General features: G+C 42.2%; 1 protein-coding gene across 2 annotated transcripts in view; it reads right to left on the bottom strand.

Annotated features, from left to right (window-relative positions):
* Positions 1-16,297, bottom strand: part of RAI14 (retinoic acid induced 14) — a 111,454-nt gene extending 95,157 nt beyond the window's left edge. For both annotated transcript variants that reach the window (XM_072416573.1, XM_072416574.1), the window contains exon 1: positions 16,162-16,297. The gene's annotated coding sequence lies outside the window, so the exon portion shown is untranslated. The remainder of the gene's footprint in view (positions 1-16,161) is intronic.
* Positions 16,298-17,250: the final 953 nt, after the last annotated feature.

Here is a 17,250-nt window from a genome sequence, read left to right as displayed (position 1 = left end):
TAAGATGTTCACTGCCTAACAGCCACAAACTGCTTATACCTACTTTCCCATGATCCCTCAACATACTCAATATACTGATTTACTGTAGGTCTCGGAGTTTGTGCACCTGGTTTAACTTTCTAAAAGTCAAAATTTACATTGGGTTAAGCAAGTAGTGCAACCTAATAGGTTTTTTTTGGCATGTTAAGGATTCCTAAAGGGAAGAATAGGGAAAAGTTCTCCCTCATGGGGCATTTACAGCCACAAAAACATTACATTTTAAAACTCCCTCGAATAGGCTTTCCGATAATAGGATTTATTAAATTAAAATCTATTAAAAATTAATATTTTGAACATCCTATACCTTGACTATGGTCACCAGGACCGATGGAAAAGGTACATAACCCAAAGGGGACACCTGTTATCTACCAAAACTGCTGATCTACTGAAAACCTTTCACCCAACCTCTAAAGGAATAAATTGAAAAGCCAGAATAAGAGAATTTGTTGGTTTATTTAATCATTTTTTGTATTCTTTATGTTTTACATAATAGTGGGCATGGCAGCAGATGTATCCTTACCTATATATTTGACGGTTAATAAAGGTGTCCCTCTCATCTCAGAAAGTTGGAAAGTATGAAGCTATCCAATCATACTGTGCATTGCAGAGATTTGGAAATTGTAATGTAAGGACATCTAATAACCGTGCGTTCCACCTAAAATTAATTGACAGATGTCACGTTTTCTGTACAAACCGAATGAATCTGTGCCATTGTGTGATGTTCTAAGCAATCTGCAATAAAATATATGACCTCCTTGTCTGTGTTTGGACAAACTGTGCTGTAAAACTAGCAGATAAGGAGCATGCAAGCCTTGTTACACCACCCACAAATGAGAAGCAGGCAGCGGCTGTTTTAAATTACCCTGAATCCACAAAAACCTACTTAAGACATTCTGTAACAACACAGAACAATGAGTTTCCCAAAGTTATATATCATCCATTCATCTGACAATGGGAAGTTCCTATTGTTTCAGTTGTATTGTAGGGATACCACAATGCACAAACTGAATGTGTTCAGACATCTTTAATCAGAGACTGAACCATAGTCATGGGTCCCCATCATCTAGAATGGTTCACAAAAATATTGAAAGCCTTATCACATTCACAATGGTGGTGGTGTTTATAGTAGGAGGTGTGAAGCTTTGCCTTTTAATAAAAATGGAGAACGAAACACAGAATTTGCAGAATGCAAAAGCAGTGTTTGGGAAACACCAATATGTCAATTATCACAGTCAATCACCAGTAATTATCAGGTGGAAGTCAAAGTATTCAGTTACCAACCCCCTCAGTGACCACGACTGATAAAAGGAAGTTTTCTATGTACAGTACAGTATTCTCAAACTTTTTAACATGGAGAACCTTTTAGGTGTCAGGGAATCTCTGCTATTAATTATCTAACATTTATAACATGAATTAGCATGAACAGTAAGCTGCACTATAAGAATAAAAGTGACATACTTTATCATATTTGATACTTAAAATATCTTTAGTATAATAATGTATTGAACAAATAAACTCTGAGATTAACTCATAATGGGGGAAAACTTTGCTGATTTCAACACGTTTCACGGAATAAATCAGCTTCTTCCAGAAGAAGCAGATTTATTCCGTGAAACGTCTTGAAATCAGCAAAGTTTTCCCCCATATATGTGGGCAACCTAGACAGGAGTATTTAGTTATATCTATCGCACAATTTATATGGTTTTAACATCTATGTTTTTAATGTTGTTCTAATAAAGATTTGTTTTGATAAGCTACATGTTTAAATTGATTATGGTTGGCCTCTAAAGTCCCAGATATTGAGTTAATCCCAGAGTTTTTTTATTAAAATAGGGATGTGGCCATGTGAAAACTAGAGGGTTGGTCTTTCATTATTTATATGGTAATAATGTATTAAGTTATTATAGCGCAGGTAAAAAAATAAATGTAATGATAGAAAAATTGTGTTCCCTAACACTGGTAGTCAATGGAGGAATGTCTGTTTACTATAATTATAAGTGGAAACGTGTCCTCTTACATAGGGGGTCATTGAAGTGCCACCTTACAACGGTGGTTGGTGAATCTCCATACTTTTTTCATTGTTAGTGAATTTTCACCCTACATTAGTGGTCAGTGAAAAGCTCCCTTAATTGATGGTCATTAAGAGCCACTGGAGGGCCCTCTTAGATTGGTGATTAAACCCCTTATATTGGTGGCCGTGGGGCAGAGCCGGTAAGTGGCACCATTACACTTGCAGCTAATGGTAAGAATGCTTCTTCCATTGATGGTCTGTGAATTCCCATAATGATGTCAGTGAACTCCCATCCTAACTTGGTGGTCAGTGAGATGCTCTCTTAGTTGGAGGACATTGAGAACCATTGGGGAGAACCCTTATATTGGTGGTCATGAGAAAGAGCTAGTGAGTTAAGGGCCCCATTACACAGGTAGTCAGTGTGTGAAGAATGCTGCTTACATTGGTGTTCACTGACCTGTAATGTAAGGTGAGAATTCACTGAATGCCACCTTACACCGGTGGTCAATGAAGTGCTACCTTACCTTGGTGATTAGTGATGCTGCTTAAACTGACAGCCATTGGAGGGCCCTGATAGATTGCTGATGAATCCTATTAAAATGGAGGTCCTGGTGGGCAGTCAGTGAGTCAATGGCCTCTTTATGCTGGCAGTCATTGGGAAAAATGCTACTTATGATGGTCAGTGAATTCCCACTCTATATTGAGGTGCCATGCTTTGGTATAGCATCACTGTAACTTGGCATCAGTAAGAAGATTCCTTAATTGGAGGTCATTAAGAGCCATTAGAGGGCCCTCTTAGATTAGTATTCTCTTCTATCAGTGGTCATGGGGGAGAGTTAGTAAGTGAAGGGCCCCTTTACACTGGCTGTCATTGGAAAGAATGCTACTTACATTGGAGGGTCAGTGAATTCCCATCCTACACTGGTGGCCAACAAGGAGCCCACCTTGAAGATCATCTTCCCCTAATTGGGAGTCATTGAGAGCCAATGGTGATCAATCCTCTTATATTCATTGATCATAGGGCAAAGAATCCCATTACACTGTTGCTCAATGGGAAGAATGCTTATTTTGGTGGTCATTATGAAGAATGGCCACCTTACAGATAACCAAAATAGTAATTTGGGTATTCCCATATACAATTAAAAGTAGAAAATAACACTTTTGTAGCATGGAGGGCTTCATATCCCATACTGGGGAGCGGCTCATTGTTTCCTCGTCATAACCCCTGCTCTTTTTGTCTCATACAAGCTGTGTTTTCCATCTACAGTTCCACACTAAAGATCTATTTTTCATGAAGCTTTCGGCAGTGGTAAGGTCACTTGTAGCACGCATATAGTGTTACAGATTCTCTTGGCTGGAGTCATCGCTTCATTCTGAGCCCTCAGCATTTGTAAACCGTGTGCTTAGCATGAAAGGCCAGGCCGCGTCATCACTGTGAGGGATTATTTCCTGACAACATTTGCACACAATGACCCGACGTCCTGATCGGAACAAATTTATATGAGTTAGACAAGAGCTATTTAAGTCTTTAAACAACAATCGACACAAACTGTAATAACTATGTATAGAAGATCTGAACACCACCAAAGCATAGCCACAACCCAAAAAAAAAATTCACTATTTGATCATTTTTGGTTTGTTACGTTTACCATTGAAAGTGTTTTGTTGTATATATTAAAAAAATCTAAATATTTAGTTATAAGTAAAAATAATACCTGTTGATAGGTATAATATCTGGGAAGATACATGATCGGATACATTCCTGTGCTGACTCTTATCAGAAACATTGTTCTCAATAATCCCAGAGGACTACAGAAGTATTGGCAAGGGCTACATCATCAGTGACCATGCAATGGCTGAAAAGGATCATAGTCTTCTTGGAAGACCATTGTGTAGTCGATGGCACCTTCTGAGGACGCAATGATGACAGGTCCTTGACCTATTATCAATGAAGAATGGCTGCACACAGGTAAAGCCGCATACACACGTGCAATAATAGTCGTTGGAAAGGATCTTTCCCGATCTTTTCTAACGACTAGCACTGCAGGATTATCCGGCGAGAACCGCTGAACGTGTATAGGTAGCTTAAAGCTCAGGGCCAATATCGGGCGAGAATCTGGTGTGTGTACAGCGCCCGTTGTCCATCATCCAAACAACCGTCCTGGCGGATCTGGATATTGCAAGCAGGGAGGATTTTATTGCAGATGGAAAGGCAATCTTCATTCTGCAATAAAGAATACAATGATTTTAGCAATGGAAGTCTCTCCCACACAACCCTGCCGAGGTACCACAAGTGGTCCATGTGACATGACCCCTAAGGCTTGGCTATTCTGAAATCACATTATCATAGTGTATACATAGAGGAGATATACAATAACACTGATTTCATTCTATTCCAGGGAAACAGGACGAGCACTGCGAGCCAACACAAGGAGAGAAGAATGTTCCAGTCATCAGACTTGAGTCATCTGTTAAATAAACAGGGTGACACACCAAATCTGATCCCTTCCTGGAGTCCTCAAGTCCTCCGACCTTGTACAAGTCGTTATTATTGGAAAGCTCAGGACACAAAAACACTTTAAGGATCAGACCGCCTAATACTGATATTTCAGCTTTTAATAAATGGACGTTTTTTAGAAGGTAATAGGAAATTTAAGATTTAGAACGGGAGGGCAAATCTTCCAATGGGGACATATTTTCGTCTAAGAGCAGATTTTCATTTGACTTGAGATTAACATTTGTTGTTTGTATAGGATGTGATAAGAGGATGTGATAAGAGATATCCCCAATAGTACACAGACGGAAAATACAAAGTCTGACAAGGTTTAAACTCTTCCTGAATCAAACAAAAAGCTGAGTGAATGATGGAAAAAATTGTTCCTTATAATCAATAGGTTCAACCAGCTGCAAATTTGGACTTCCTGTAGAATTGGCTCTTCTCTTTTCTCCCTATTGGTCCCTAAATATGATGGGTGAACTCGCTGACCAATAGGAAGATTTGGGGCAAAGCCAAGCTACAATTTTAAGATCAACCCCAACTTTTCTATTTAATTTTAAATTGGAAAAATGTTTGGAGCTTCTGTCAAGTTTTCACTCATCTGTCTTTACTGAACAAGTTCTCTTTACTTCTGGTCAGAATAGAAATCCCCTAAAGGGGACACACAAAAACATTTTTCTAAAAGTGGAGAATGCAGAAGAATTGCTTTCCCTGCCTTCCTGTCCCTGAGACAACCTCCTATCCCTATTTCTTGTATGGGTGTTATAAAGACAAGGAATGAGGGGAAATCTCCCCATTTAGTGCAGAGACATAGGTACAAATATTGTAAACTTGCAGTAAATTCCATGTAAGATAAAAGCTATGTCTTCTTTAGATTTGATTTTCGCCTGACAAGGAATGCACTGACCCTGGGATGACAAGTTGAGCAATTTGCCCCAGGCCAACTTCAGCTACAGACAAAACGTTATATGGGAAGCGCCAAGGCTCCGCTTCTGGGTGGGCCGCCCATAATCCGATACGACACACGACCGTCTTTGGTAATGAAAATCTATTTTGGATGAGCAGTTAATGGACTGATGAGAATAAAGACAAATAATTCTAAGGGCTGCAGAGTAGAATTGTCAACAAGAATTACCCCAACCTCATCTGGACCCCCACCGGCAAATAGATCAGCGATGGTCAACATTCTCTCACTGCAATTTTCCAGGTTACTTAAAAAGCAAATTTTTAAAATCCTGACCTGTGTACAGCTGAATAAGGACAGATTGATTGGCAATTGTGAGCAATTGTGAGCCCCTTGGGGCAATTTACCCTTACCAGTCACCCACACGCAGGGTACCGAACTGCTCACTGCCACCCCATTTTATTCTCTGTTAGTCTGCCATATGTAGAAGCTGTATGTAGCGTCTCCCCTCGAGGCAGAGGTTTACTGGCATGAGCAAGCCTAACCATACTGCAACCTCACTGCCAGTCTAAACATAGCCTAAGCAATAGCCATTTCAGACCCACAGTGAAGTGCATATAAGCTTAGTGAATGGGAGTAGTTGGGAACCATTTTTTGAACGCAACTGCATGTGGCTGGGCTGGATCATGGCACAGTTCCAGAAAATGACAATTTACTTTTGGACACGTGGTTGCTTTTAAAAGAATGGCACCTTGGCCGCAACTACAGGTGAAAACAAATGCCCTACCTGCAGTGCAGTTTGGCCCTTCCGAGTGCACAGCAGCAATTTGCTATGTGCACTGGAGCAGCCAACTGTGCATCTTTGCAGGCATGAAAGGGGTCTAAGCCCACTGTTGTACACTCGAATCAGGTTTGAGTTCACAGACCCTCTATATCCTAGGGGCCCTAAAAATGGTAGTTAGAACCTGAGAGGTTGCTTTGGGCATCAGCTTCTCCATTTTTATGCTACATTGTCAGCAGGTTCCCAGTATTACAAAGCATGGCAATAAGGAGGAGTCACGTGATTACACCTGAAATGATATTCCAAGGTTTCCCTTTCAGCATTGCTATAGTATATTTTAGCTGTTCCTTGCTGCAGTTACACATTTGATTTCTTCCCCCCATCAGGGAGTGTCTGGTTCTACATGCCAAGCTATCAGTCAGTGCTGATCTTTAATTGCCTCAACAAAAGTCCCGGCAAATTATGCAATTAACCTATAATCCGGGATTTGACTCACGTCCTGTGCACTGCACACTCGCCTCCGGCTGAATCACAAACTTGTGCATTAAATCCCTTTAGGGTGTAGACTTCCTAGAATAATCACTGCACATATTATGTGCACATATCACTGCTGTGAGTTCAAATGCACAAAAACTGTACAGAAATTATTTAAAACTGTACAGAAAGTGAGGAGTATGCCCTGCGGGGTGGAGGGTGTGATGGCACAATCTGATGATCTGTACTCATATGTTTTCGTGCATAAACTGTTGTAGATTGATGAACAACTGATCAGTAATGACTGCTGTTCATTCCTATAGAGGAAAGCACAGTGGGGTGCCACTTACTCGTCTTCCCCTCTCCACAGAATGTTTCATTCATTTGTCACTAGAAATGATTATGAATGAATTTTTCCAGCCACAGTCCTCTGACGTCTGTACAGGACTAAAGACTTTGGTGGGAAATGGTCTGCAGGTGAAGCCCCATCATGGCAAACTCCATCCATCTGAGACTGCAACAGTTCCTGCTGGCATTGACAATGGGGAACCAGATAATGAGTTCCTGCGCTGCAGCAGGAAGAGAGAACAGAGGCTTGTTGTATGTTACCTAAAAGTGAGGCAGTCTGGCCATATGGAGGAGGGTGGATGGCCATGTGGAAGAAAGTCTAGCCGTGTGGAGGAAAGAGTCCAGCCATGTGGGCCAAGGAAATCTGGTCATTAGGAAAAGGGGGTCCAGCAATGTGGAGAAGGGTGGCCGGCCATGTGGAGGAGGGAGTCTGGCCATGGTGAAGAAAGAGTCTGGCCATGGTGAAGAAAGAGTCTGGCCATGTGGAGGAAGGAGTCCAGCAAGGTGGAAGAGGAAGTCTGGTCATGTGAAGGAGGAAATCCAGCCATGAGGAGGAGAAAGTAAGGCAATGTTGAAGAAGGAGTCTGGCAATGTAGAAAAGGGGCTCCAGCAATTTGCGGGAGCCGGCTATGTGGAGGAGGGAGTCAAGCCATGGTGAAGAGAGAGTCTGACAATGTGGAGGAGGGAGTATGGCCATGTGGAAAAGGGGATCCAGCAATTTGGAGAAGGGTGGCCAGCAATGTGGAGGAGTGAGGCTGTCCATGGTAAAGAGAGAGTTTGGCCATGTGGAGGAGGGAGTCCAACTAAACAGGGATAATATTTTTATGATGTTCTTTTAACACTGAAAGCCACAGATATTTTTCCAGCCAACTTTTATCTTGTCCTAATTTAGAAACACTTCTTCCTTTCTAATGTTATGATCATTATCCTTCACCTTTCATTATAGGAAATTGATTTCCTTCCTCAATAGCGGCCCCCGAACACACGATTGGAGTCTCTGGGAGCCGTAAGAGTCTCTGGGATAATCACTGGCCAGCCAGATGGCATTACAAAAGCCCGATATAAAAGCTCAGCAGGCAGATAAGAGGTCTGGATAATCCAAATTTCTTTTAATGAGGTCACTAAATGTATCAACCCAAATATTTGAACACGCATTGTATTGTCCTCCGGCAAAGTAACAGTCCTGCCGCATTATTGCGTGCAGCCATGGGAGAAAGGATTACATTGTCAGAACCTGAATTCCAACTTCATTCCACGCGGCCTGTCGTACTGAATTAATGATTAACAGGAGCCGGAGATGGGACGATTAGGATTATGAGGAGCGCTGCCTACAGTAAGGGAAATAAGGAGGAGGAAAGGAACAAATAGGAAATAATGGGAACACTGATTACTCTTGGTTGATGGTTTAAGTAAACTATTTTCACTTTCACACAAGCCTTGTAAAAACGCATGCTCCCGGGTGCACAGCAGTCTGCTGCTGTGTGGCTGGGAGAGTCACCATGGGTAAGCAAATCTACACCCAGTCCAGGCAGTGGCCATGGCACAGGTTTTTAAGCAATTATCCCGTAGCCAAAAACAACCAAAATTACACCAAGATCTGCCACAGCTGCATGCAAAATATGGTTCTCTTCCATTTAACATAAAAAGAGTAAACAACCCTTTTATTTAAAGTAAAAATTGTTTTTTAAAACAAATTAGCGCACCACCTCCCCTTTCTGTCTTAAACGCCAAACGCAAGGCTTCCAGGGAAACTTACGTCATGCATGCCGGGAGGCTCTTGGCTGCTCCTTCAGCGCATGCCCTAATGTCGGGCATGCACAGAAGGAGCCCCTTCTCTAATGGAGAAAATAATTGACGATTGCAGTGAGATCTGCAATTTATTTCCCATTTACGTCACCTGATCTTGCGCCTGCGCAGTGCGAGATTAGGTAGAGCCCAAAAAAAAAAAGAAGATGTCGGCGCTGGCCCAAAGACAGATGCCGGGACGGTGCAAGACTCAAACAAGGAAACCTCCCATCGATGATCGACTGCTCTGCAGGTTTAAACGTAAAAAGTTAAAGTGTGTTTTTTTTGGGGGGGTTTAGTTCTGCTTTAAGATCAGGACCATGGCTGAGCCTACAGCAGAATGTGCAGCTTATCATGGGTCTGAAATGCTCCTTAGTAGTCTAAACTTAGTGCTTTACCCTTCAGTGCAGGGGTGGACAAAGACAATCTAAAAAACCTAAAACTCAAAAACTGTGAGTAGGTAGGTTCCTTATTGCAGAAGGGACAGGTGATGTCTCCAAACAAAAAGAATACAGAGCAGAGAAACATATAGAAGCTTATAAACCTGAAAAACATTGGCATTCCTTGCTCATCCAGACCTGAAACGTATAGAGCCCTACCAGATCCATTTCAGGTTTCCTGGATCACCCAAGTTCTCCCATGATAGTCTATCTTCTCCAGTCTTGGAGAGGTTTAATAAATTAGACTATGGGTCGGCTCCCATAAATATTCACTGAGCACAATCTACGCTATAAGTGGCTTATACTGAAATACTAAAATTGATTTCCTTCCATCAGCTACGATAGGGATTTTTTTTGTGTATGTTACAAGGAAAGCATAGGGAGTGGTGAGCAGCTGGAGTTTTCCCAGTGCAAATCTCACTTAGAGAATTGTGCGGCTCTGTTCTTAGCCTGAGATAACAATGGGAACCTTTAGCCGACTCTCCCTTCTCCATAACAAATTTCCTTTTTATGGCCCAATTTAGTGTTATATAACAAGAAAATGGCCCTACAAGGTGGCAGTAAAGTTGTTGATGAGTCTTCCTCCCTGTGAAGTGTGGATGTCAGTAGTACATCTGAGAGCAATAACAATCACAGCCCTGCTTAGCTATACAACCACACGCCCTGACAGTATGACCCCTGGGGCAGTGACGGCACCACAGACACTCCCGCCTGCAGGTTGCTTCACAACATGGACTAACAAACCATCAGAGCACTGGGAGATGTAATATTGACGCCTGGAGGGTATTTTGTACTGCGAAGAGGACCTGTCATCCAATCGCATAATATTAATCCTTGTACTACTATGCACTGCCACCCATTTTGCACCTAATGGTCAAACCATTTTCATATCCATTGAGAACATGTATAAAACAGACTTGAATGTTTGCTAAAGACCCCAACAGATGGGAAATCAACAACAGTGCACGAAAATCCGGCAACATCTGTATCATCATCAACATCTGTTTTCTCTAGAAAACTACATAGTTCCTCTACTGCATATACAAATACTCAATAGATGCTAAAGGGAGTGAAGCTCCTGGTTATTCCCATCTATCCTACAATGCCAGTTTTTGTAGGATGGGGGGTCATTTCTATTCAATGACTCTCAGGGGTAATTTGCATGGTAGCTCAGCGGCAAGCACTCTTGCCTTTGCAGTGCTAGGGCCCAGGTTCCACTATCTGCATGGAGTTTGCATGAGTTTTTCTTGGGTACTCTGTTTTTCCCAAAAACATACATAGGTTAATAGGCTACCTCCACATTTGGCCTTAGACTGTATAATGACACATGATTATGGTAGGGACATTAGGCATGTGAGCCCCATTGAGGGACACTTCGACAAGACTATGGATGGCGATGCGTAATATGTCAGTGCTATATAAATACAATGATACTCAAGAATATATGATCTTCACCATGTGTGAACCAAGAACAGGTTCTCTTTAAAGAACAACCCCAGGCAACAAAATAAATTCCAAAGCACTTCAAGGCCAGCATGCAGCATACCGCATTTCGCCGTTACCGATCCTTATCTTTTACTCTGCTGGCACTCTTCAAAGGCAATTTGTCATTCTATCAAAGAAATATACTGAGTGATGCAGCTTACTGCTGTTTTTGGTGCATGAAACACAACCAATCAATAAGTTATCCAATGTCACAAAAAGTCAACATGACAACATGGTCATGTGTTCTCCAAAAAGGTCTCAGTGACTCTGCAGGTGGTGGCTTTAGCTATGGAGGGCAAGGGAAGTGAACAGCCTTATACAATTTCATTTAAAAAGTTTATTTTGTAAAACAAACTGTCCATGAAATCAAAGTGTTTGTCTAATGAAGCCTTGGTATTAAATCTATTCAATATTACATCGTGGTGACGCACCTCCTGAGCTATGCCCATAGCAGCTTGAGGGTTACAAGAAGTGCAGTTGATGACATCAGATATTCATTTCCATGGTAGATGACCAGTGTTTGATTGGGTAGCAGTGAGATTTTGGGAGACAGTGAAAAAGGAGCGTTTATTTTTTTTTTTTGGCACGATGGATTTTATTGATGTTTTTGTAAAGTTAAAAATGGGTTTCAACAGCCTTTCCACATCTTAACATGGCTAACACATAAAATCATGCAGTGTTCTCCCCAAATCTTTTTAACTGGGCGCACCACCCGGCTTTTTTTGGTAGCCACCCAGCTGTCATCACATAACCACATAAGAAGCTGGATCACAATAAAAGGGGCACTGGATACTTGTGGCATAATAAAAAATGATGGAAACATGGATCATACCAACGGGGGAAGGCATTACAAAGTCAGAACAAATTAAAAGGGTGGTAAAAAGCAGACAAAGTTATAGGAATTATTAGATGCCTATGGCACAAACAAGTTAAAATTCTTATGTGTTCCCCACCCTCTTTTAGAATACCTTGTTAAAAACATTTCTGGGGAGTAAACTGATCATACAATACACTAAATGTTTTTCAGAGTACCGCATCACAGAACAGGAATATAACTTCAGAAAACCAAAGTTTTGACCCAAATGCTGCCAAACCTTTCTGCTTAATTCTGCACATTTTTCCTAAGCATTTCAATGGATACCATAGAATCTTTTCAAGGATTGCACATAACCAACATTCCAAAAAACTCTGCATCAAATGGTTGGCTACTAGTGTCCCTAAGAGTGGACTTTTTTTGTTTTCCAAATGGGTACAGAAAATAATTTGCAACTGAAACTGCCTCAATACGACCCACAAGCCGGGCTGCTCAACCTAAGTACTTAAAGATAAACCTGACCTGGCCTAAAATGTTTCTAGGGTCATTACAGCACTGAAGAGTTCTTGTGGCACCTGGATTTATCTATGATGAACTCCTAATTGACCATTGTAGAGGCCATTGAAGTCTAGGCTGAGACACTACATGGAGCCAACCCAACCACCACCAATGATGCTCTCTCAAAATTTGCTTTCTTGAAGATCTATGGTGGCTAAGGAACCTTTTGGATCTCAAATACTTCTATGAATGCTGGATAGTTGGTGCCCCACTGTGTGCTGTAATTCCACCCGACCACTACATGACTACAAAACTTGCAGCTGGTGGGTGGAAAGAGCACATGGATCAGGTATCCAACATATGTCAGACTCCACCATCGTCGGTCTTGTAGCCCCTGATCTTCAGACTGGTTAGTGTTAGAGATCATCCAGCAGGGCAATCGGAAGGGTGGCCTTTTATCAAAAATCACTTTGGTGGTGCCAGAGTAGTTTTAAGTCTCACTTCCCATTATCACTAAACCCCACTTGTGTTAAACCTCTTCTGCCCAAGTTCTGGCTGATAGCATGGGGTAGGTCAAAGCTTTATTTTGAAACAAAACCCCACACCCGGTCAATTGGCTTCACTGAGAAGCCAAAATCAATCTGAAGTCAGGTAGATGTACCCTTAATATGTAGAAGATTGTACCATAATAATGTGATATGAGTGGCCACCTCTATGGCATCACAAGGTCAGAACAGACATATAAGTTCTCCCTGAACCCCAACACAACGACCAAAAGGATCACAGCAGGGGCATGAATTAGAGCATTTGTTTTTTAATGAACACATCTAACTTTTTAAAAATGTTTGTACAAAGTTTGCTGAAAAATTTTAACAATAAAAGCACTCAAGGACAAAAACTGAAAACCTCATCACCAATCAAGGTGAATCCCGGAACAAGCAACAAACACTTTTTATCCACAAAAGAAGCTCTCCATCCCACGCCATGCACACAATTTAATATTAAGCACAAAAATGTAAAATGATTTAAAACTGGAGGGCCAAGGCTCAGGTTGTCATCAAGCTGCATCAAAAACAGAAACTGAAATGGTTTGATGGGTGAATCATGTTTTACTTTTTGTATTTAAACAGATGTTTAACTTTTGGTCTTTTTTTATATCAAATCTTTATTTTACAAATTTGTTATAGAGCATACCCATGACACTTGGGTATTCCATCAAACCTGAAATAGGTCCAGGATTAAAAACACTTGCCAAGTAATAGCAAGAAATCTAATTTGGGTTTGCTGGATCACCCAATGCACCAGACTTACAATACATGAACAATAACTGAAATGCCATATGGAGCCATAGGGAGCAGGATAGAAAGTGAATTAAAAGTAATTTTTTTATGAATATCAATTAGTTACATTTTCTTTGCCATCACACAGGGCAATGTATGGCATTTAAGCAACCGATTACAAGTCCTGGGCATTGTCATTTGTTTTTGGTTTTTTTGATGGTGGGAATTATGCTTAAGCATGAAGATTAATTTGTATTCCAACATAAAACAATGCATCCTCTACTCTATGAATATGCTTTATGACACCAGCAAACAGCCACTATGGTGGTAGGCTGCATGTGACCCTAATTGCTGATGTAGAACTGGAAGCCAAGGATCTGTTTTATACAGGTGACAGGTAAGTCTTAGCCTATTTTCACCCCCCTAAACCTTCTCCCCCAGATCCACCTGTGTAATTACATCAGACTCTATGCAGATCCACTTCAACAGATCCCTACTCTTCCTGCAGCACGGTGACACCTGTAGAAATTCCGAGGGGTTGGGTGTCATACAGGTGGATGCAGCGGAGTTTTAGTAATGAATTATTAATGTCAGAGCTCTACAGCTTAGTGTTAACCTTGTGCTGAATCTACATAATGCCATAAAATGTCATAGCTGCATGGAGTCTGTATGAGCTTGTTGGGGCCTATTCATAAAAAAAGAGGATATTACCACCTTTTTTTTCCTAGTCATTACTGTCATATTTATAAAAGGCCGATCACATCTTATAGAATGGAGATCAGAGCTTTGTATTGATTGCCACTATTTTATCCATAATGTCGATATCCATGTCACTTCAATTAAAGAGCAATCCACCCAAAGGATTTAAGTCTAACACTATAAGCAAGGATGCAATGTTTATGTAACCTCTTACTGAAACCAAACAAGCGGACCAAAAAAACAAATGTCAACTAAACTTTTGGATTAAATAATTCCAAACAGAGGTGAGTAAATATTACAGGTCACATTTTTTAGAATGCAGGATCCCGCAAGACAAAGCCAGGATCCCGCAGGAATGTGGAAGCAGAAATCTCTCTGAAGAGATCTGCAACACCCCCTACTGAGTGAGACCGATGTGTATGTGCACTGTGTAACGTTGAAATTGGCACCCGTGCTAATGATGTAGCAAGCAGGACTTTTCCCAGCACCCCAAACTCACAATGAGCTTACAAACAAGGGCTAAATCAATACAGATCTGGCTGTAGGCAGTGGTGAAAGAATAAGTAGCAAGACCAAAAAAAGATTTTGGATTTCCAAATTTAAACAAACAAAAATGATTAATATCAAATATCAAACTGAAAGAATGTCGACTGGTCAGCGTGGAAATTTTCCAATTATCATACAAGTATCTGATGGCTTTGTGAGAAATTACTGATTTCCAATTGATTATCAATAAATATAAATAAGCAATCCGAAACAACTGAACCAAAGTGATTTCCTCTATGGCTAGGTTAGGTCCGCAGTGCCGAAGTTTTTAGATTTTTGTCTGTCCCCCCTCCAGGTCTCCTGTGTGAGTCCCGGCCTCTCTATGTGTACTGCTTATCATTGTTACCAGCAGAGAAAGTGATGATGGGAAATCCTAAAATGTCCAGTTATCATCATCAAGGAGGGAGGGTTGTTCAGTATGAGTTAGGTGACGGGTTAGTTGCAGGGTTGTGGAGGTTATGTATGGGGGTTTGAGAGAGGTTAGGTGCAGGGTTGGGTGAGAGTCAGGCGGGTTGGTGAAAGGTTTGGATTAGATTTAGGCTGGGTAAGGGTTAGGTGTAGGGTTGGGTAAATTAGGATGGATGAGGGTTATTGGCAGGGTAAGGTTATTGGTGAGGGTTAAGGGTAAGGTTGCCAGGGGGAAGGGGTTAGGTATGGGATTGGGTGAGGGTAAAGTATCAGGTTGGGAATGTAGAAGGAGTTAGGTGCAGAGGTGCTGGGTTGGGTGAGGGTTAGGTGCAGAGGTGCTGGGTTGGGTGAGGGTTAGGTGCAGAGGTGCAGGGTTGGGTGAGGGTTAGGGGCTAAGGTGCGGGATTGGGTGAGGGTTAGGTGCAGAGGTGCCGTGTTGAGTGAGGGTTAGGTGCAGAGATCCAGGATCGGATGAGGGTTAGGTGCAGAGGTGCAGGGCTGGGTGAGGGTTAGGTGCAGAGGGGCTGGGTTGGGTGAGGGTTAGGGGCAGAGGTGCTGGGTTGAATGAGGGTTAGGGGCAGAGGTGCAGGGTTGGGTGAGGGTTGGGTGCTGGGTTGGGTGAGGGTTAGGGGCAGAGGTGCAAGGTTGGGTGAGGGTTTAGATGCAGCGCTGGAGGATTTTAGGGTAGGGAGGACCTTAGGGAGAGCTCCCTGTTCTGTACAGTGATCCTTACACTGCTACCAGCCTCAGGACCTGAACCCAACCTACCTGCCCAGGATGGTCTGCCATATGCTCATGCATTCCCACCATCCTTTTCCTCCTGACTTTCCATACACATGTGCCTCCCCTAACATACATGTATATCCATGGAATATGTAGCAGATGAGTAGTAAGGAAGCTTCACATCACAAAACACACAACACAGCTGCTTGCCTTCTCCCCTGGGAGCCAGAGCTGTCCAATGCCCACATACAGGGATCATCACCCATCCTGCCCACAGTCCATATGATGGTTCTGGTATCAGATCAGCAGGCATTCTCTGACATATGGTCCATGCAGACCCCCCACCCAATATCCTGCTACTATCAGACCCCCCAGACCTGGCATTCCCCTGCCCACCCCCATCATGCTGTGCCCATCCATGCCACTCACCCCTCTCAGTGCTCTCCTCCTCTGGAAGAAACCTGGCACATGACAGGAGGAGAGAAGTGCCCAGCTCACACTCCTCGCCTCCGATCTGCTCTCATAACTCTCCACTTCTGATCTTTGGACTTTTTTTCTCTCTTTTGTTTGCAGTTTGAAAGTGAGCGCAGGGGGGAGAGTCTCCGCACCGCCACCTAGCGGCCGCCCGCTCATACTGCAGTGCCACTGTCACCCAGTGAGGAGTGGCCAGGAGGGGTTCTGAAGACAACGCTCCAGCTAGGGGTGGCGACATGAATGACACAGACAGGCACCCTTTGTGAGCCAGAGTGCAGAATCTTATTCTGTCCAGCCTCGTGCTTGCAAAGGTGTTTATCATCATTCATCAATGTATAATAAACATCATGGGGCTGAGCAGCAAGAACTATATTGTATTTAATTTCTGTGCTTTTGCTGCTTCCTCAGCTTGTAATATAAAGTGTAGGTATAACCTTACAACAAAAAAAATCTGCTCCCTAAATCTGATGTACCTGTGCACTGATGCCTCCACACTAGCGCTTTCCTAGAGTCTCTTGCTAAACCATGCGTGTCAAACTCTGGCCTGCAACGTCCTTTTTTTTGGCCCCCAAAGTGTCCTTTTTTTGGCCTCTAAATAAGAATGGCAGCTGGTTTGCCGCTGCATTAAAATAGCGCCGCTACTAAAATTCCCGGCATCACTTCCGTCTACAGACCAGCGGCCTCTTTGCCTATGTGTGGCCCCACATTGGACTGTTTTATTGACGCAGCGAATTGTAGTAGCGGTGCTATTTCTCTATTATGAGCTTGTTCTGGATTGAATGTTCAGCAAAACTTTTTGTTTCATTATGAAAAGGTTTTATAACTAATGAGAAGGAAAAACTTCCTCAATTTTTTTAATAATCTTCAAGTTTTTAATTTTGGCCCTCTGAGTATTTGAGTTTGACACCCTGTGCTAAAGGATTCACCAAGCTCACTCACTGTCATTAAAATATATTAGAGCACTTCAAAAAGTTTTTTTGCTGGCACTGAGCAGGCGAGCAGCTTTTAAATAATGCAGAAAGAAATGCTACATTCAGCGCCTTA

This window comes from Pyxicephalus adspersus, chromosome 6, assembly GCF_032062135.1.
Source record: "Pyxicephalus adspersus chromosome 6, UCB_Pads_2.0, whole genome shotgun sequence".
In the NCBI taxonomy this organism is placed as follows: domain Eukaryota; kingdom Metazoa; phylum Chordata; class Amphibia; order Anura; family Pyxicephalidae; genus Pyxicephalus; species Pyxicephalus adspersus.
This window is presented reverse-complemented; position numbering and strand designations above follow the sequence as displayed.